Genomic DNA, 21571 nt, shown 5'->3' on the forward strand with positions numbered 1-21571 from the left:
GCTCTGAAGACAACGTCGGCTTGTGTGCCCTGGCTTACCACACGTATAACAGATGTACCTTCCTTCACTATCTTTCAAAGGTGCACTTTTTGCCTTGTTTTCCTTCACTGCAGGTTTCAATTTTTCTTTGCTGTTTACCATCTGAAACAGTTCTTCTTGTCGGGCAGCTATCTGTTGAATGGCTTCATGGAGTGACTCCAGGGTGAGAGGGGCTGAAGAGCTCTCTGTTGCAGTGGTAGCATGAACGACACCACGTGGACAAGTACTCGTTCTCGGATTGCTTGGAACCTGCACCTCCTCTTCTTCAGACCAAGTAATAGCTTCCTGCATAAGCTGGATGAATGTCAGGTCCTTCTCAGTTTTAACTCTCCTCTTCATTTCACGCCGTAGCGAATCGTCTTTCAGGCCCAACACAAGCTGTTCCTTCAAAACTCCATCAGCATCAGGAACTCTAGACGGCTCTCGACTCTGGATGATACTTAGCTTCTCCTGCAAGTCATAAGCATAAGAACGGATTGTTTCTCCAGGCATTTGTTTGCGGTCATAAAACTCTTTCAGTCTGCTGCCAATGGGAAGTTTGTCCCCATAAGTCTGATCCAAAGCATCGAAAATCTCATCCACTGACTTCTCCTTTCCTTTGAGTGTGATCTTGACTGTCATCTTAGCCTCATCTTTTAAATACTGCTTAACAAACTCAATTCTGTCTTCTTCAGGAATTTTCATCACCTTGAAGGCGGACTTCATTGAACTTATCCATTCTTCTATACTCAACTCACCAGGCTTGGAACGACATCCGGTGAACTCTGGAAGCTTACGATCCCTAGGGATGTAAACAGTAGATGGTGCTCTCTGAGCGGCAGCCTGTTGTTCAATAACAGTTTTAGCGAGGGAAAGCGCCTCTCTCTGTTCGGCTCTGGCTTGCTCTAACATGCATGTCTGCTCACCGAAACGCCTTTGCATCTCTTCAAACTGTTTCTTTAACTCGTCCAGTTCAGCCATAGTGTCGGCTCTAGGACCATGAACTTACACTGAATCAGGAACCAGGAATTGATCCTGTTCGTGACGCCAATATGTGGCGGAGGGGAATATGCCACCGCCTTGTGGGGGAAATATTCAGCACTATACTAAGGATGACTGAGTGAGCAACAGGATCCTAGTCCCCCCACCCAATGCTTTTAGTCTTTGTACAACTGTTAGACTAGTTGTATGTAGTGTCTATCGTGTTGCAATGTGTAATGCTCAAGAATCAGCGAGGTGGGCTTCAGGATTTACTCAATACACGGCAGCCACCTGAAGTGTGTGTATGTAGAAAACTCAGGAGGTAAACCTAGTTAACTGCAAAACCCGCCCTCCCCTGAATCTAACAGGATAGGTAAGACGCCCCCACTCCTTAGTATAAGTGACTCAAAATTAGCATAAACAGTTTTCAGTTAACAAACAAATTTTACATTTATTTGTACTGCAAGATTTTAAATGATTACGTTTTCCTTGTTTTCACAAAGTTTACAAAACAATTTCAAGTGTAAACAAATCAAAGTGAAATAAAAGAAATGTGGAAAATAATAGAGATGAAAAATCAACAGATTTGTGTCAGTTACAGTTCTATCTGAGGAAAGTAAGAATCAGTGTCACTTATTGTAAGTAACCTTAAACAAAATGTTTTACAGTTAACTCAACCTTTCAAACAAAGTACACTTTGAAGTTCACTTCAATCCGGCTCAAAAATCCAAGATCCAATTCAAAAATCCAGGAAAAAAAAAAGTGAAAAGTTATACTCTATCCATATATGGAGTTCACAGTCCCAAAAAGTTCAGTTATGTACACAAAAGAAAGACTATGAATCCCTTCGCAGGAAAATTCACTGATCACAGTTCCATCAAAATATCTGTATGATTTCACAGTTCAGATGACTCACTTACAGAAAATGGCAGTTTGCTTACCAGTTTTCAGAAGGAAAAGAGGAAAATAATTTTTATCACCACTCTTGGTTCATGAATGAGGTGCTGAAAGATGTCCAATGGATGGCAGGGTACTGTTTCTTCACTCACTAACCCTCAGCGATTGTCCTCGCGATCCTGACGACGGCAGCTTGATTCAACGAGGCCGCAATCCCAGCTGATGGAGGCACAATGAGAAGACAAACAACGCACGACCCTATCCGATGACTCAGCGAACCTTTTAATTCACACGATCAGTAACAGCACTCAATGTTTCAAGTTCGTTTGAACAAATGAAACAAAAACTGTTTGAAGCAAAGAAAACACGAGACTGTTTAACTCCTACGTGACTGAGACTTAATGAAACTAACAGGCCTTTTGCGCAGCTTCATGCATGAACACGGCAGAAAACTCGTTTTAACGCTTACTTCGTTAAACTTGTTCATATACACGAAGACTCAGAAGCAACGTCATGCAGCTCTTATATATGTCGCGAGTCTAAACGGGACTTTTTCCCGCGATTGACTACCCGAGATCAACATTCAATTTCAGCTCACCGCTGCTCTTCTCCGCTCTCTCGCTCTCTCCGCGCAACTCGTCAAAACCTACAAAATGGCGGCGCCCACGACAAACATCAAAATAAAAGTCTCCACATATTAGAAAAATGTAAATCCCCTACATCTCTCTAATGTTGCCTGGCATTGATATGTCCATTTCCTTTCATTTGCAAAGGTAATAGTTCTCTCTCTGCAGCACACAGTGATTTTGCCGTATTGACTATGCAGAGGGGTGTCTGGATGAGGGCCGAGTATGCCGGGACAATCAAATCTGCCATTGACATTCTGTGCTTGGCTGGGGCCGGTGCTGGTTCCCTTCCCAGCTCTCTTAATCTCAAGTCCATTATTTGTAATTCTGAGTCCAATTCCCCATGCCTGTGCTGCTGCCAGCCTGCCGGCCTGTGTACGGCATCAACAAATGAGACTTCCCATTTGGAGCACACAGGCAGGGGGAAGAGAGGGGATGCAGCCAGTGGAAACTTGTGGGATTTGGTCAGCCACAGGGGTGTGTGTTTGTGGAGTGTGTGTTTGAAGGGGTTGGATGCACGTCGTTCGGATGTCTCTCGTGCAAATGCATGCATAAACACACAATTGGCATGCCTGCTGTGTGTTGGAGGTAATCCGATGGCAGGATCGGCCCCCTGGAGTGTGTAAGTGTGTGTGTGAGCCAGTTCATCTGTGTTTGTCTAACTGTGTTGATCTCTTCCATCTTCAATAAAATCTAATATCCTATAATAACTAGAACTCTCTCCGCTTTCAACAAGTTTTAAATTCGTATAACCTTGAAGAATTTGCTAAATTAAAAAAAGATGAATTAGTGGATATGCATGATGCCTCAAATCATGCTGCTTTTTGAGGAGAGGTGAGTTATCACTGCGCCAAGTGATCAGACTTTGGACATTAAAATGGCTGAATCATAAAGACTTGGCTTTTTTTTTTTTTTTTTTTTTATTTGTAATTAACCACAAAGCAACCTCTTAGAGTACCTGAGATTTGGCGATGCACTAGCAACCACTCTGAACATCATATTAGAAACTGCTGTGCATTGTGTAGTATTGCATATACAGAATTTGATAAAATATACACTACCATCCAAAGGTTTGGTGTCAGTACTCTTTTGTTTTGTTTCGTTTGAAAGAAATTAATACTTTTATTCAGTAAGGATGCATATAATTGATCAAAAATAAAACTAAAATATAGATATTTTAAATAATTGCTGATCTTCTGAGCTTTCTATTCATCAAAGAATCTCGAAGAAAACCAAAAACATATTAAGCAGCACCAAATCAGCATATTAGAATGATTTCTGAAGTATCATGTGATACTGAAGTCTGGAATAAATTATATATTAATATATAAAACAGTTTTTTTTTTTATCAAAATAATATTCAAAGGCAGTGTTTACTGTAACTGGAATATAACTAGAATATGAGAAAATGTTTTAGCACTGACACTTAACCATTAATGATTAGGCTTTAACATGGGAAAAAAAAATGCCTCTCCTTTGCTCTCAGGGCTGTCAGTAGATGAGATTCTCAAATGGAAAGATCCTGTTCATTTTTTGTTTGAAATTGGTAGTGTTAATCATGACATGTGACCATTTAAAGCTTCCAGAATTAAAGAACTTTCAGACTGAATATGAAGTGTTATACGCGTGTGAGTGTACCTTGCAGTTATTGAAACCCTCTGCAAAAAGCGTGATCTCATCTATGAGGGTGGAATCTGGCACTACCATAGAGATCGGCTGAAACATAGACTTCAAATGATCAGGCTGCTTAGTGCAGCCAGTGTAGCCTACAGAAGAAACATATACACACAGAAACAAAAGGAACTGAGGGGATGAGAACCTCAAACACAGGCCGAATATGCACATATTCAACAACACTACATTAATTGTTCTTTAAGATTAAGTATTTGTATGAAATACTTTGCTTTTTAAAAAAAATGTTTTTATTTTTTAACTGGAAGGAAAACCCATCCATGTAGCTAAATGGGGACATCCATTTGAATTATTTCTAATTAGATTTGGCAAGATTTCAGAGGCAAGTAATTTGTTGGCCCTCACTGAAAGCAAAGATACGTATTGAATATTTAATGAGGCCATTAAATAGAAGTACAATTAACGATAAATATAAAGTTTTAATAATTGGTCTAATTCTATGAGAACAGGTCCACAAAACAACGCAGAGGAATGATGGAATAATTTTCAGAATGCTGATGAAAGATAAAACTTTAATAGCCAATCAGAATTCACCAGACTTTAATCAGCTCAAGCGTTTGAAGTGGCAAATAACAGGACTACAACATATGCTTATAATAAAAAAAGAACATTATTATTCATCAGTTTGGATGCTAATATGGTTATCTTTATAGTTATCCATCTTGGTGTGAAGCAACTATTATGGAGAGTGTGAATTTTGACCAATGAGATATCACTGTGGGAGGAGTTTTCCAGCTAATTGAGAGCTATGGAAGTGACAAAATAATTTTGTAACAACCATGGCAAGTTATGAAAAAAATAAAATAAAATAAAGAAAGACAAGCATGGAAGAGACCACATTTATCACTTTCTACTTCATCATGTTTTATTGAATTTTTCTAAACCATTTTACATTTAAAAGGACACCACAAATTTAGTTAATTTATGGGAAAACATTTAAGCAATCCTTAGGGCTAGGACAGAAATAGAGATAGACACATTGGCACACACACACTGACACTCACTCAAATCACATGCATCCGTAAGCACATACACACATGGAGAAGAGACAGACAGACAGGCTTAAGCACATTGTCCGTGTCCTTGAGTGGGCTTAAGATGTCACCCTCTCAACATAACAAACCCGGATTATATTCTTCCTTTCATTCCACTGGAGGCACTTTCTATGCTGATTTTCTGCAGCCTCTGAAGGCACACAACAGGAAATCCACCATTGACTCCTGACTTTACTTCCTAGCAGGACTTGCTGCATAATTTAAAGTGGAAGAAAATGTTTACATTTTTTCTGTTATCACACAAGAGACATCTGTAGCTCCTCTCTCTCTGCCTCCGTGTGCAGGTGTGCTCTACTGATTTTGACTGATAAGGTTAATGACACAATCTCCGTCTCTCCGTATAATGACTTGGATAATGGCTCAAGTCAGATAACGACATAAAGAGTTCCCATAATGATTATTATAAACTAGCTGATCACATCAGTCAAATGCAGGGTTGACTGTCACGCAGAACAGAATATTGGTATCTCTAGTAATCTGAGAGTTATGATATAATACGAGAGTGCAGGTGATTATATCTCAGATGAAGGTTATATTTGTTGGTAGTGTTAATACCAGGCAAAATACATTCACACTACAGTATTTTACTGTGTGTTCTCTGATGAAATTTCTTAAAAAGCTTGATAGTATTTTATTTTATTGCAATTTTCATTGCAAAATGTAAAAAAAAAAAAAAAATTTTTATGTGAATTAAAGCAGACAACAAAGTACTTGGCATATCGAGGAAGTTAAAAAGCATCCCAGAGTGCCCTTGATAAAGATGACTGAGAGAATCGGGGATGTTATTTTAAAGGGGGGGTGAAATACTCGTTTTCACTCAATATCCTGTTAATCTTAAGTACTGCATCCTTCATAACTCAAAAAAGTCTTTAGTTTTATTATATTCATAAGAGAAAGATAGTCTGTACCGATTTTTCCCGGAAAAACATGAGTGCCTGGAGGCGTGACGTGTGGGCGGAGCTAAAGAATCACGAGCGCCAGTAGGCTTTTGTGTTGAGCGCGTCTGGAAGCTGTGACACCGTGAGGACAAAACCAGCCAAAACAAACCATGGCTAACAGTCAGATTCAGCGTATATTTATGATCCAGAATCAGATCCAGAGGCTGAAATTGAACAAGAGCAGCATCAGCAATCAGTCTCATGTGGTATGTACTGAAACTGTATATATTTGCTTAGCGGTTTTGGAAAATGACTAAGTTCCACTTTGTCATCTTTTTTATTTTTTTTAAGCTGTACATGTGGAAAGTGCAGTCTGATGACAACATCGCATGTTGTTTACTTGATGTGCTTACGCGTCGATAGCTAAGTTAACAACACAGAGATATTTGAAGCAGTTTTACTCACCGCCTGCGGTTCCAACACACGATCGTGACCCTTTTTCGTTGGGACTGCATTATCCTTAAGAAATAAACGATGTGCAAATCCGGCATCAAACTGGACCTTGTTTGTAAAACAAGCATCTTCGAAATGTAGGGAACAAACACAAACACTTGCACAACTCCGTTGATGCTCTGTAAAAATAAACTCCATCCACTGGTCCCTTAATGCGGTTTCTCTTTTGGTAATCTGTGCAGGGTTGTCTTGCCCTGGCAACCAAAAACACACTCCTTTTGTGACATTTGGCGACGCTCTCGCTCTGATCAGTGAAGTCTGTTGTGCTCTCAGTGCTCTGCTATACGGGAGCGTGCGCTCTTCCGGCAGAAGTGCGTCAGGACCCATATAAGGAAATTCCACTCCATCTAACGTCACATAGAGCCATACTCGAAAAAAAAAACTTTCCGAAACTTGTGACAAACCGGAAGGAGTATTTTTGGAACAGAAATACTCCTTCAAACGTACAACTTAATTTTTGAAACTTTGTCCATGTTTAGCATGGGAATCCAACTCTTTAACAGTGTAAAAAACTCAGTATGCATGAAATAGCATTTCACCCCCCCTTTAAAGAGAGTGAGCAGAAATGCAGTTTACAATAAAGAACTTAAAATAAATTTCTGATTTGTTCACTCAGTTCATTTTTGGTCACCACATAATACTCATACTTCTAATTTGTGCTGTCTTTACTTTTTACTTTACGTTTTATTCTAAAATGTGCATAGAGAGAGAAAAAAAGATGTGTGTGTCAACATTTCAGGCTGTGAGATGTTACATTCAAGTCACCATGGGAAACTTTCCTTTTTTTATATTCATGACATTTAAATGTTTATGACATTTTTTTAATTTTCATTATTTATGACATTTAAAACTTACAGATTCATGCACCGAGTACCCCAGAATATCTACTACTATATTCTATTGGAGTGGATGGATATGTAACTGGCAAAATAAATCATTCTGAGGAAAAAAGATTTAGAATGACTGAATTGTTTTTATGAAGTGTTTTGTTTGTGATTTAATACTTAGACAGAGACATTGTAGTGATCCCCTCCTCCCTATTATACTTTGACCATCCCACTATCCTGTCTCCCCCTAACCTTGACCCTGTATAGGCGGGATTGGCACATCCAGTCAAAGGCACTGACATCACAGCAGCCAGCTTTGGCCAATTTGCTGACTTAGCATGGACACCTGGGCAACCCAAACACTCATTATTATAAGACAGACACATCCAAACACATTGCAAACTAATTTTATGGATCAAGGGTTCCAGATCAAACCTAACCACAGTTACTACAAACACAGTCAGTAAACACCAGCTGAGACGTGTAAAGTGAATGTATTTAACAACAAAAAATCCACACCTTACTAAAGCCCAAGAAGTCATGCTCTGACTAAATCTCAACAGGCCTGAGCCATTCTCTGTGTCTCACTGGCGTTGACTTATAAGATGTAATTGGATTAAATTCATTTGAGCTGCCTTCCTTAATTAAATTGTGTATCTAGTGCATCCTGTGCTCCAAATACGAATACACATGAAATGAATAACTCATTTTCCAAAAAGGGTTTGAGTGAAGTCAGCAGTGTATGTGGAGTTCATCCACTAGTTATTAGCAGACTTGCACTGAATTGGTGCCCACAGAACTCCACAGAGAGTTCTGCAGATTTCTGCAGAATCAGAACACCTGTCATTCCTTAAATTCTACAAATCCCCCACTGCTAACACGGTTGTTAATTAAATATCTGGGCTCATTTTATTTTGATTTCAGCTACTAACAAGAGTGTAGTACTCTCAGCTTCATTAAACACCATGTTGTTATCCATTCCAGAGAAGCCCACATGATTCCAAATTTAAACCGGGACAGAAAATGGAAGGAAAGTGTTTTAAACCACATCCAATGTAAAACAGACATTTTAATCAAAATATAAATCCATAACCACCATAACCATTATCATAATAACAAGATAAAAAAAAATGTTTTGTTGGCATTTTCAAAAAGGATTCAAATACTTTTCTATCCGTCGCTGGTTGGAAAAAAAAGTAATTGCTGAACAGAGAACGGCAACACTTGCTGGTCATTAGTGCTCTGGTGACATCTGTGATCCACTGGATCTGGCTGGCTGTGATCAACATCTGCAAAGACAAGCAAAGCACATTTTGAAGTGGAATTACTGCATGCACACAGACACAGACATAGGCATAAAGAGACACACTCACCTGTCCTGGCCTATCTCGTACCCATTTGCCCTTCTTACCTGGCAACTTCTTGAGAGCCACGGAGCAGTTCTTCAGACAGTCCTTTAGAGTCCAGCGCATGGTTCACTCGACATCAGCTCAATGGAGAGTGCATTTGTCAAGAAAGGCTGTATTGGACTAAAGGATGGAAACACACCTCCACGGGCCCCTCCAGAAGAACGGGATGAGTGAAGTCAACAAACTCCCCATCAGCTGAGAACATCCCACTGGCCTCCGACTTGTTGTTATTGTTCACAACCTACACACACACACACACACACACACACACACATATGTCAGATAAGGGAGACATACAAAATGTCCCAAAACCAGGGGTCCCCAGGACCAGGATTAAGAACCACTGCAATAACATGACATAAATTAATTTATCATAAGATTTTGGTGCATATAAACCTTATTGATGCTGGTCAAAAGCACTTCTTGAGGTGGGGCTGCACAGCTTCAGGGTTGCATGACTGGCTCAGGATCTCCCGGAGGTCATCCTTAGACAGAAAGTAAAATCGAGGAAAGATCTGCCGTTTGGTCTCCAGGTACACGTCCAGAGACTTCTGAATCACCTCTAACTTAGTGCTCATTTCTGAGAGCTCCTCTAGAAGACCTGAGACAACAGATGAAAGGATATGTATCCTTTATTGCTTCTTTCACTGACATTTGCAATGCAAAAAATCTTAATAGTTAACAGACCTCCATTTTTTTTAATGCAAATAGATTTTTTTTTCTGTTGAAATATGACCTTGACACGTTTCATCCATCTGCCCAAGGGGGTTGCCAAGATTGCTGCCAAGTGAACTGGCTTATAGTTACTGAGAATGGTGAATTCCAGCATCGTCCCTTCACTACCTTGATGGTGTGTTCCTCTGAGAGCATTTTTGTCCTTGTCGAGTCGGTCCATGATTATTTTCCAACTTGACATCATCAAGTTCAGTCATTTCACGAACCAACTGCTTACGTATGTCATCTGCCAGAAAGATATTCCAAACAAAGAAAAAAACAAAGATTGTGGTAGCGGACGACCAAAATGAAGACTAGCACAGAAGGGAAGATAAAACCATTTGGTGCTTGGTTGGAGCCATCACAGGTGTGTTTACAAACACTCATACACACAGGAAATCTAAGCTGACAGCCACTGTTTACTCTCCTCATCAGCTACGAGAGAACAGATGTGTGACTCTGAACTCCGCTATGTGTGTGTCTGTGAGACGCTAATCTTTTACAGTGAGCTTGTGCATCACATGTAGAGCAGACCCCTGTGTGATCTAACACAGTGGATTGTGACTGGGGTTTATTAAAAAAGAGTCAGGTGTGAGGAAGGTCAGGAGTGTGTTGTGTACAGCATATGCCTGGAAAATGTTACCGTCGACTTTTAAAGCATAAGAGAAGCATTTGGATGACTAATGTGCTGTATAAAACTGTAGGAAGTGCTTGTGTGTGTGCGTACCTCTAGATACATCCATCGTCTTTGTAAAGTGAGGATCATTTCAATGACTTCCAGCACCAGAGACAGACTACGTTCCCAGTGGTCAACTTCCTTTTCAAATGCTTTGATGAAACGAGATGCTTTCATTACAGAAAGTGTCACCTGGTTATCCTCCAGAGCCTGGAGCATGTCATCTGTTCCCCTGAATACACACACAAACACGCACACAGTTTAGAAGATATATTTGTAAAAACATCTCATGGACTAGTGGTTCTCAATCAGTGGCCAGGGACCCACTAGCGGGCCTTACAACGCTTCCAAGGGTGCCAAAAAATGCTTAAGATTAATTACAATAATTATGAATAAAAATAAGCTAAAACAGCTAAAAATCTAGACATTACTTTAATTTGTTTTTTAAACAACTGTCATTTTCATTCAAGAACTAGGGTACTCACAGAAACCTGCTGTGAGGGAATTTACACAAGTATTAAAAGTAATGAAAATTTCTATATGAAGAAGTATTTTTCTAGTTATCTGAGGCCCTAAAATATTTTATAGGGCAGAAATAGCTATTTGTAAAAAAAAAAAAAAAAAAAAAAAAAACCTTATAATCACAAATAACTGGAAACATCATGGAAATAATTCATCATGGAAATAATTTACAATGACATGCACCAGAGTCACTTTGTGCAGCATTGGTCTGCTCACTACCTCATTCTCCATGTAACTGACGTCATTCAACTACCTCATCAGTCAGTTAAATAAAATAACTACTCTTGAGCCCTTTGCCACTTTAATCAGACTTAATAAGCTTTTGTTTTTGCACTAAATAATATTTTATCTGCACTGTTGTTCACTTCATTGATTTGCACTCTATCTGCCTTTTGCCTTGCACTGCTTTATTTAACTTTATTTTTAATTTTATTATATGTCTTTTTTAACATTCCCTTATTGTATAGTTGTATCTACATTTTATATTTTGATCTAGATTTTTAGGCTTTAATGTTAATGTTATCTGTGTGCACCGGGGGGTCTGAGAGTAATGCAATTTCGATGCTCTGTATGTATGTACTGTACATACAGACTTGAACTTGAAATTGAAATTAAATTCACTGTATATACAGTATATATATACAGTATAGGAAAAAAAAAAGAAAAAAAAGGTTGAGCTACTGTCATAGACGCAATAGTTTTTTTTATACTAAGATAATAATATTTAGTAAGCCTTACCCCCAAAATCTATTATTAGACTAGCTAAACATGATTTAGCTGATTTATGAGCGTTTTAAACATTGAGCATTGCTGCATATGTCCGTTTTTTAAAGGGTTTACTATATTTGTGAAGACATTTTCAAATATTTGACCCTCATAAATATAGAGCCAAACCTGAACATGGACCCAAAGCATATTTATAAAAGGCAATATCATACAAGTGAAATAGAGGAAGGTAATATAAAGAGCTTGAGGATCAGCCGGTTAATAATTTCGACAAACTATCATACATCCCCTTCTATCTCGCGCACACACAGTTAGATGTACGAAGCAAACAAAAGAGAGGACAAAGTGAACAGCAGTGGCTCTCGACCCCCCCTCCTTGGTATACTATGTTGCCATGGCAGCAGCCGCGCACGCTGTCGCAGCCGTCTCCATGCCAACGGTGGAGCTATAGCCTCACTGCGGGGATGAACGGTGACTACCGGCACCTGATGTCCACATGCACACGCACAAACACACACTCAAATATATTAACACAAGCATGCAAACCCACAGGACAGACACACTGTGTGTTTTACACTCTCACAGGCACAAACCATGTCACACATCTCTTGGTTTCTCAGATTGAAGCCGTATGTGAAGGGTATGTGTCCTGTAACTCTGTTTGTGTCTGCCTCTCTGTCTCTCCGAGCTCTAACCGATGCCCCTGCATCCAGAGTGTGTGCACATGAGCCATGGAGAAGCACTCCACACACACTTTGCAAATCCAGGACAGCAATGTTAGTTTGTGAAGGGCACAAGGGTGGGATAAGAAAGAAAAAATAGTAAAGGATAAGTATAAATACATTAAAATAACATCCTCACAATCTGTCTTTCTCTTACAAGGAGGAAAAGGGCTGAGAGGGAGCACAGGGCTGATGGGAGAGAGTGAGTTTTATTTGTAGTGCATTACTGAGGAAAGAGAGAAAGAAGAAAGGCAGGAGTGCAGCAAAGGAGAAGAGAGTTCCTAAGAGGAGGAGAGAATAAGAAGAGGTGAGTGACAGTCGTGGGCCACCTGACCTCTAGAGCGACAACATGAAACGAGGCACAATCTCTCGCCTGCGGCACCTACTGCCACACACCCAGAGGAATAATCTGTCTGTTTTCCAGTCCAGGCAACATGACAGACACATATAGCATTCGACACACATCGCTGAACCAGCGCTTGAGGAAAAACATTTTATACACACACTCACACACAAGTGAAGTCCAGGTGCATTTATTGTTAAGGTAAATGCTTTCTATTTTAGTCATTTAATTTCTGTGATGGTAAAGCTGAATTCTTCAGCAGCATTAACTCCAGTCTTCACGATCACGTGATCCTTCAGAAATCATTCGAATTTGCTTAAAACTTTTCTCATTATTATTGATGTTGAAAACAGTTGTAGTATTTTTTAAGGACTGTTTGAAGAATACAATTTCAAAAGAACAGAATTTATTTGAAACAGATAACTCTGTAACATTTTCAATATAATGCAACATTGTTGAAATGTTTTTTTTTATTTCTTCCCAAAAAAATAAAAAAAAATAAAAACTTACTGACCCAAACTTTTGAATATTAGTGTAGATTAAAGTATGTTCTATTTAAATTATGTTTGATAATATAATATAGAACATCATATTAGTATAATATAATTATAAAAATATATAATAATAAAATATGATATATGATTTATCCCCTGCTCTGTGTAGAGAACACGACATAAAAACCCTCTGAATCATAACACGGCTTTAATCAAGTTTAAGTGCACTTATGAGCACTTGGTGTTTTGCCCCGAAGCCACCATAAAAATACAGCACAATAAACGTGAATGATGAAAGAAGAAATAATGTTGGTATGCTCTGCATTTTTGCATGTTATAGTAAATTAATAAATGACCCATAAAGAGCTCCTCTGCTGACAAGCTGACAAATTTTGGATTATGATAATCAAAGAAAGCATTCAAACATATATCAGAAAATAACAGGATATATCCAAAGATGAATGGCAGAGAACCTGTTTAAATCCCCAAACCCAGACAGTTAATATGAGTTTCAAGCTATACCGTATGAGTGGATTATGAGGTTGCATATAACTCTAGAAATATTAATATAACTTTAATCTCAACATTACTGATCAATGTATAAACTGTGACTAAAGCTTCCCATTGTTTGGTTGTAATTCAAGAATCTTCAACAGGTGTATAAATGTATGTTTTTTTTCTTTCTTTAAGAAGTTAATCCTTCTATTACACACATAAACTCATCAAAATTGACAGGAAAGACATTAAAAAAAAAAAGGTTTCAAATAAATGCTGATCTTTTTCATTTTTTTCTTTCATCAAAGAATCCTGAAAACAAAACGTATCATGCACATCATATTAATACGAAATCTTTCTTCAGCACCAAATCAGCATATTAGAATGTTTTAGATGAGACATCATATTAAACACTAGTATATGCATATTTGTGTTATTTATTTACTCAAATTTTCTTCTCTTTTACATATACTGTTGTTTGGTCTACTGTAGTCTACTTTTGCTATCATTTTAATAATATTGTTATTAAACAGATATATGACGATATATTATTGTTAAATAAGGATGGAAGCACATACAGCAGGGCTCTCTCACACTCAGAAAGGCTGTAAATGATCACGTCTGCTATAAGTGAGCCAACATTCCACACGCCTGCCCCAGGCCTCTGATTTTAGACCAATCACTGGAGCCCTGCTCAATCTCCTGTGCTCTCAACTCTTTCTTTCTCTCTGACTCTGCCTGACATACACATGAACATTAGCAGAGGGAAAGGTGCAGTGAAGAGAGGATTCAGTCTCTCTCATATATACACACACACACACAGCAGCTCTTGATCTGTCATATTCATCACTCTCATCTCATCATCTAACTGTGTGTCTTCACTGCAGGCTGTTCGCAGAGGAGCAGCAGGTGAGAGAGAGGACTGAAAATCTCTGACTATATTACTATTGCCACAGCATTGTCAAATACGCACATAAACCTAGCTATCAAATTAAGGGACCTTTTTAAACAGCAATATTTGCCACCTAGAATTGATTTTCACTTTTACAATGGCTTTTTTTTAAAGTGTGTGTCAGTTGTTTGAACCAAATCAACTGCAATACATTTTTTATTTTTCTAATTATCTAAAATTAACATCATCATTCGATAAAAAAGTAGCTACAAATAATGCACAAAATATCAATAAATTAAAAAACTCTGCTAGAATGCACAATGACATAATTTAGACTGGTCTTAATAGAATTCTACATCCCTCTGCTGTCTACCATCACAGTGGATCACAACGTAATCACTCTTTTAGAGTTGTTAGTTGGTTTTTATTTATATCAAGTGTTTTCAAAGCTGAATAATTAAGAGACACTAAACCAAATATAAAAAATATAATATATTACATAATAGAAAAAAGAGATCAATTCACTATGCTATTAACATTTACATTTTTGTCACTTTCAGTGACATTGTCCCTCCGAGCCATGGTTAATTTCTGACTCTGATGAGGACATAACATTGTTTTTAATTACACTTTAATTATAATTATGACAGACTAATCCAAAGTTTCCAAATAAAATAAAACAAAAGACCGAGCACTGAAATGCTTGCAATTGCTTTTTAAAAAGTTAACATGTTATTTTGCAAAACAAAACAACCACAAAAGAAACAGGGGACATCCTGTAAAGTTCTGTAAGATTTGGATGACTTCAATAAAAGATAAACAGCAAGGAGGATAAATCAGAATCACTGACTAAAATTTCCTTCAGTATCTCTTTTATTAAATGCTTTTTTTCTTTTAAACAGCGCTTCAAACATCTGCAAAGATCAAGTTTCATAGCAAACATAATTCCATAACCTCTTGGAATGAGTCTGCTGTGTGTGTGTGTGTGTGTGTGTGTGTGTGTGTGTGTGAGTTTGATCAATGACTTTTCCGTCCGCCCCGCTGTCATGCGGAGAGTTCATCAGAGAATGCAGAAACTCATATTTACTGCAGGGTAGTCACTCCTGCAATGGTCTTTATCTCTCTCCCCATCTCTCTCTTTCTCTCTGAGCCCAATCAGGGGGCTTGTGGATGGTAATTGAATTGGGCTGAGGGTCTCTTTCTAATGTGCAGCAGATGGTCAGGGCATTTCTCCTTTTTTTATCTCACACACACACACACACACACACACACACACACACACACAAGTATGTATAAACACACACATATGCACACACACTAGGTGGCAGTGTTGTACTACCCTGGCTCGCTTAAAGCCCTAAAGCCATTATAAAGCAATGAATGCTGATCATTTAGAGAAAGTGACCATGTGTGAGTTAGAGTGGGAAGCCTTGCTCTATGTTTATAGAGTAAACTCAGTCTGCTTATCAAGTAAATTGCCAACCTAGGCTGTTTCATGTATACCGATGTTCAAATTGAAGCCAATGATGTCTAAAAATGCTGTCTATGTAAGCATCTCACTACACTTTGAACAGCCTATAGGTACAAACCACAGAAATTCACACACACACACACACACACACACACACACACAAACAAACTTACAGTGTACTAACAGAAAAACACATAGAGGAGGACATGACCTCTCAAAATACCTAGTCATCAGCAAAACTAGGCTGGGACGTTCATCTGCAGCTGTGTGTGCGTCCAAACAGCAGCATAAGCGCATCAGGGCAAAAAAAGAGAGAAAAGTGCACTGTAGCAAGCTGTAAATAAAATACAGTGTTGGTAAGGAAAGCTTATGTGTCTAATTTAATTTCAGCATCTAGCATATGCTAAAATTGTTTGCATACACACTTTGTCCCTCGTCATGAAAGACCATTTCCCCCACTGGCTTCGCTCAATGTTAAGTTACGACTGCTGGGAGACTCCATCAGTCAGTCGAACCTTCGGTGCAGGACGGTTTTACCACATTTTCTGCAGAACTGTAACTCGTGCAAGGCTAAGAGATGTTTCTGTGCGCCATATTTATACAATGGGTGTGTGTGCAGTGCCTACAATGCAGGGCTGTAGGTGGTAATTACAGGTGATTTGCACTCCATCCTGCTAAATGTGTGGAAACACTCAATTATAAATACATGGGAGCAAACAGAAAGCCTCTTCACTGCAGGACCATTAACACACACACAGCACCATCTGTGTGTATGAACACTTCAGCTTCTATCATGAATACTATCATCATTATTCATCTTTTCTCCTTGTGGACGGGGGTGTACGTTATTGAGATCCTGAGTAATTTGGAATTGATTTTGTCCCCTGTATACAAACCCAACGTGGAATACTAAACACACAGTATTTGTTCATATGTCATACAACCCATAGACAAAAAAAAAGGAAGAAATAGAGTGATCAAAGAGGTGTGAGAGAGGAAGAACTAAAGATAAAGCATATGTCCACCTTTTGTTGCAGCACTGACAGGGACAAACAATACCAGCAGGGATGGGTGCTACAGAAAGAAGAGAGAGACCTTGTCCTTTCTCTGTTCTGCAGGATCTAAGCTTCTAGAAATAAGCAATAAGAATCTTCCCCCACTTTTTTCTTTACATCCGTGCACTCGCTTTTTTCTCCCCCTGCCTAACTGTCAGCGAGACACCACCCACTGTGACTTTCTCTGTCTGTCTCTCTCTCACAGGTGGGTGTGAGACACTAGCTGGGTTTCCATCCAAAGGTGCAAATTTAACTTGAGCACAAAATTGGAATATCACATAAAACATTTGCGAATAAACACCATTTCCACCCAACGAGTCAAAGAGAACAAAACAGTAAATTTCTGATAAACTGGCACTAAACATAACTAAGAAAAGTAGGAGAAGCCATAATCATTTTCATAATAAATAACTTGCACCCTTAGAGCGAGCAGACAAAACACAATAAATGCAGTCATTGTTTCCGGAGGTGGATATCTGCTGTTTGGGAATGCAGTTGTGCAAGACAGTTCCGGGAGGTAATTATACAGAAATACTTTGGCGACAGACTTTAGTCAGGCATTTAAGAATGACCATAACAACATTTCAGATGTTGTGAAACAAGATCGGTCCACTGGTTAGTCAGGTTATGCCATCCCATAGCGCAAAGTCACATGACTTTTTGATGCACATGGAATTTATTCGTAACATGTGTTTCCAGCTCCCATTATTCGCAGGCTATTTTTCACAGAAGTAAAAAACACCTCAAGTGATCTTAAAAACTTTTGATACAAATTAAGGGATTATTTTTTATGAGATACTTCAAAATGCGCATAAAAACAGGGTGATGGAAACAAAGAGACCGACGCATATGACAGACTGCTTATAGCACAGACAGCTGCAGTCTCTATGACTCTGCTTATTAGTGCTTTACTAAACATATACACCATCACGTTTAAAACTGAGCTGCTTCTTACATAGAATTTTTAGGTAATAGGGAATGTATGGGGTATTTCATTTGATCTAATGAAAACAAGACTGTGAAGGACAGAAGTACAGGCAGATCAATTTCTTGACACTACAGACAAAAATGAATGACTAATTCAAAGCCCTAAAAAAAGTCTTTTTTGAATTTATAAATATTTATTTATTTTCGTATTTGCTTTATTTATGCATTGATTTTCCAATTGAGAATGTCTCCACAGTTTTGTCAGATTTAGTAAACATTTAGGAACAATTTTGCTCCAAAACTGTTGTAGCCAAGTACAAACACATTTACATAGCTTTTGCTGCACACACACACACACACGCATGCACGCACGTTTTTGTGAAAAGTGGGGACATTCCATAGGCGTAATGGTTTTTCTACTGTAGAAACTGTATATTCTATCACCTTATACCAACCCTACACCTAACCCTAACCCTCACAGGAAACTTTGTGCATATGTGTATGTGTCTAAGCATATATGAACAAATTAACATGAGAAATATCATAGACCAATTTGTCCCCAGAGGCAAAATCTCACAAACAGTATTGATGCAAAATTAGATAAGCATGCAAAAATCTATTTGAGAAGTCTCCGTAGAGACACGACAAACAAACAAATAATGCCACAGAACTGCTCTTACATCAAAACGGACAAACAGACAAAGACTTTCTCAAACAATTCTTTTGACCCATTTCTGACTGATCCACGCAACTTGCACATAAACACACTGATACACGCGCCCACACACTGCTTCCAGCTATATACGAACAGGCCTGAAGGCATTTTCAGAAAACTTTCAGCCCTTGGGAAGGAGGCTGCTTGTACAAATGATTCTATTAGATTAGAGCTTTTGTGCGGCTGCCATATGCACAAAGCATCCTCTCCAGTTCTTATCTGCTCACAGCTCATTTGTATAATTGTGAGCACTGAACACTTTGTGAAACTCCCGAATGGTCTCAATCAAACCCAAAAGAGCAACAGCATCATTTGAGCCCATCTAAAAACAAGAATGGCTTTTCCCACTAGTATTTATTCATTCATAGACAGTCAGTTTATGTTCTTTATTGGACCCTTGACATGTTTGCCCAAAAGGCTTAAAGCAGCCATGCTGAGTCCTGCTCTCTAAGAGGGTTTGATAGTAATTATGTTTGTGTAAGAGCTCAAGGTGCCCTGGCATTGATAAGCCATTTAGTCTGTGTATAAAAACATGGCTTGCTGTCAAACACAGATTTGAACCAGACTCTGAGAGAGAGCAATACTGTCCGGCCAGTGGCTGTGATTCCCACCCCAGTGAACTGCCCACCTAGACAGTATTTTTGGGCATCAAAGGTACATTTAAACACTGGATGCATTTCAAAACCTACTTAGCTCCACACCTAGCCAGAATTTTTGGATATCAATGGTGCATTCGAACACTGGCTGTCTTTCAAAACCCAGTGTGCTGCTTTTGTAAACAGCATTTTTCCACATCATAGGTGCATTAAATCAGATAAGAACATTTCAATATGCCTGTAATGTCCAAATTTCTGTCCAGTAGGCAGCTCACTAGGTTTTAAAACACACAGCCAGTGTTTTTCTCATTTACTCGTTCTTTCTCTGTGTCACACAGAGTAATATGATAATGTGGAGTTACTGGCTCCTCACGCGTGGCGGTTCTCCCCTGCAGCAGGGAGCTTCATCATGTTGAGGAATGGTGGTTTTAGGCTATGGCTTGTTTTTGGCACTAATATATCCATATAACAGTGCTGTAGCAGCATGGATGAAGCCAGTAACAGTCCCTAGGTATATATGTAAAAAAAAAAAAACAATTCAGCATTTACCCACTCAAATTGACATGCATGAAAGTTATGGTACAATTAAGTCTCAGTAAAAAAAAAAAAAAAAAAAAAAAAACCTTAAATAAATCAATTAGGCAAAGGCAGTTAGGACAACTCCCCAATTAAGATGGAAAATCTGCTGGTGGAGGCTGTAGGCCGTAGCAATCTGCTAGGGAAGACGTGTGCGTATGGGAATTTATAATTATTTTTGCTAACTTTGTTCTTGTTCTTTCTTTTTCTGAAGGGAATTATACTGCAAATGAATTCTATTGTGAAAAAAAAAACACCTTTTGTTTAGTTGCATTGCAACTTGTGGTGTGAATATGCCTTTAGGCCAGGGACTTATAGAGAATCTCAGCCACCTCAGAATGCTGAATCATCATCATCTGTTTAAGATTCTGCTTATTGAGTGTCTGTAACCTTTTGACGTTTGACATTCTGAAAACTCTTTCTTCTCAAATCAGTTTGTGGTGTCCTTTGTCTTTGTAGGTAGTGCTGTCCAGAGACATTTCCTCCCATGTCTTCATGAAGCCTTCTAGTGTCTGGACCTTAGAGGACTAGTGAAAGGGAAACACAATTAATCGTAGCCCCTGGAAAGTTCCACCTACAAAAAATGTCAGAGGTGGGGTCTTTCCAAAAACACCAGTTATGCACCATGCCAACGATGCTTCTCATTTACACTCTGTCTTTCTCTTTTTCTCTCTCTCTCTGCGACTGACTTCTAGGTGAACCATTTTGTGCTTTAGGGGTTATGAGGGTTTGCTCTCCCATTGTCACTCATGAACCCTAGCTGTGTTGTTGTAACCTCTGCGAGCGCACAGAAGAACGTCTGGGAATCTCCCTGGGCTAAAAGCATGAAGAAAGAGAGGAAGAAAGTGGGAGAGAGGGGAGGAGTACAGCCTCCCACAGTCTGACAGCTGGACAGAGCAGCTCTCCTCTGCAGGGGCAGTAAAGGCTGTGCCGAAGGAAATCAAGCACAAGGCTCATTTCCCCTGTGGCTGCCACACATGACCTGCGACTGCAGCCTGGGGACAGACGCCTCCAGCAGCACTGCGCTCATACTGTACTGCACGATTACTGAACACAGTCCAGGAAATTTTCCTTTTCAAGTCTAAAATAGGACTATAAACCAGTTGACTCATAGGCCTGTTTCACACATCCTGTGTCTGCAGCACGTAGCTTTTACACTACAGGCATTTCTGCTTCTTAACAGCTCTATGCAGAAAATAAAATGACTGCTGGTTTACAACATTGAATATTTCTTCCAATAACAGCCATAAATTATAATACGAACAATATAATGGATATCGGAAATGGGCCATTGAGAATTATTACAAACTTGATAGCCATGAAATCTAATCTACATGAGGAGGTGGAATGACATTTTTATCCAAATGGTTTACACAGGTCCTAATACACATCTTTAAACTGCTTTAAGCGTCTGGATTCAGTCAATATTTACAGAATAAAAAGTGCTCTTTATGAATTTACATCAACTTCACATGGAGGTGTTTTTCAAGCAATAGGGGACTTATTCTTCTCTTGGAATTATGTAGCTTCATAAAAGCCAATATTACAAAATATAGTTATAATAAAAAGGTTTACAGTACATGTCAAAAATCAAAGTTTCTCTATCAGAGTATAAAACAAATAAATACACAGTATTTAATATACAGTCAGTAAGCTTTTTTTAAATGTTTTTGAGAGAAGTCTATTATGGTCATAAAGGCTGCATTTGATCAAAATGTTTGAAATATTAAAAACATGTTAAATATTGTGCT

The 21571-nt window shown here is 38.7% G+C and overlaps 1 pseudogene; it reads right to left on the reverse strand.

The window, feature by feature from the left end:
* LOC113052439 (dynein heavy chain 2, axonemal-like) overlaps window positions 1-21571 on the reverse strand; it is an 88673-nt pseudogene that overhangs the window by 43806 nt on the left and 23296 nt on the right.

This window comes from Carassius auratus, chromosome 32 (assembly GCF_003368295.1).
Source record: "Carassius auratus strain Wakin chromosome 32, ASM336829v1, whole genome shotgun sequence".
In the NCBI taxonomy this organism is placed as follows: Eukaryota; Metazoa; Chordata; class Actinopteri; order Cypriniformes; family Cyprinidae; genus Carassius; species Carassius auratus.